Source organism: Echinops telfairi, unplaced genomic scaffold, assembly GCF_000313985.2.
Source record: "Echinops telfairi isolate 266 unplaced genomic scaffold, ASM31398v2 ScPeMD7_7469;HRSCAF=8507_0, whole genome shotgun sequence".
Lineage (NCBI taxonomy): Eukaryota > Metazoa > Chordata > Mammalia > Afrosoricida > Tenrecidae > Echinops > Echinops telfairi.
The window spans coordinates 37,280,227-37,281,645 of record NW_022111372.1 but is presented as its reverse complement, the minus strand read 5'-3'; positions in this window follow the sequence as shown (position 1 = coordinate 37,281,645).

Genomic DNA, 1,419 nt, shown 5'->3' with positions numbered 1-1,419 from the left:
TCGGGTCCCTCCGCATCCTCCGGATGGACCAGCACAAAAAACAAGAACGAGGTCCACGGAACCAGGCCCCCTGGAGTGACCTGGTAGGGATGGAGCCAGAGGGGACCGGGACCCGCCTTCCCTGTTCAGGCCGCAATTCCGGGTGTCCACCTTCTACAAAAACCAAAGCCACTGTCATCGAGTGAATTCCGACTCATAGCCACCCTATATCCTAGATGGCCCCCCTGGACTGTAAACGTGTACAGGAGCAGACGGCAGCCTCATCCTGCTCCAGCAGAGGGGCTGGTGGACGCCTAACACGCAGCGACACCAGGAGTGCTTCCTCGCACCTTAGGGGCCGTGTTGTCTCGGATATGGACAGGCACCTGGCTTGGTCCTGGCACCCGTCAACACCCCTCTCCTTGACAACCCGTGCTCCACCTCCCCCAACTGCCACCCGGGTGGACGCACAAGACTCCACTGTTAGGACGAGGCACAACCTCGTACCTGAACTTATATTCACATTGTCGTGCAATCACAGCACTGCCTATTTCTGGAACATTCTGATCCCCCTAAAGGAAGCTATGTTCTTCCTTTCTGGCTTTCGAACTGCACGTCTACCAATTGAATGTTTCAGCCAGTTGATGAAGCGCTGGGAGCACTCGCTAGTCTATGCCAAGAAATTTGGAATTAGCTACCTGATCCGCTGGAAGAGATCTATAGATGTGTCCAACAGAATGCAGTAACTATCAAGAACTATCATTAACGTCACATGCACGTAACATTTTACTAAGGAGAATAAGAATTGTTGCAGGAGTAGACCAAGGTGGAGCTGGCAGAAACTGAAGCTAGCTTGGGGAGAGGACCGGGGAAGAAGGACATCATGCCATCACTTGCATCTGGGGCGACCGCAGAGCATCTCAGAAAGATGTTTACATGTGCGTCACTGACCAGATGAAGGCATTGGGCTGTGGGGAAAGGTGGGTGTCACCACACCTTCTCAACCTTTTTTTTAAACAGTTTTATTGGCACTTCATCCACATGTCATACAATTCAATAATTCAATCATATCACAATCAATTCTAGAACATTTTCTTCTTCCTTGTACGCATTGTTACTTGTGTTTTTATTTCTTTAATTGTGGCCAAAATATACTCTAATTATATTTTGGCCACAATTAAAAAATATTTGTTTTTTAACAAGATATTCTCCAATTCAACAACTTCGACATGTAGAATTCAGTGCCTTTGATTATACTCTTCATGTTGTACAAATATTATTGATCTCTTTTTCCAAATTATTCCACCACCATTAACATAAACTCAATGTCTGCTAAGCAACAACTCTTCCTCCTTCACCCATGGTAACCATTGGTGCAGTTTTTTTTTAAGTAGTTTCTTGATATAATATTCACATATCATACATTTCCATAGCAAACGC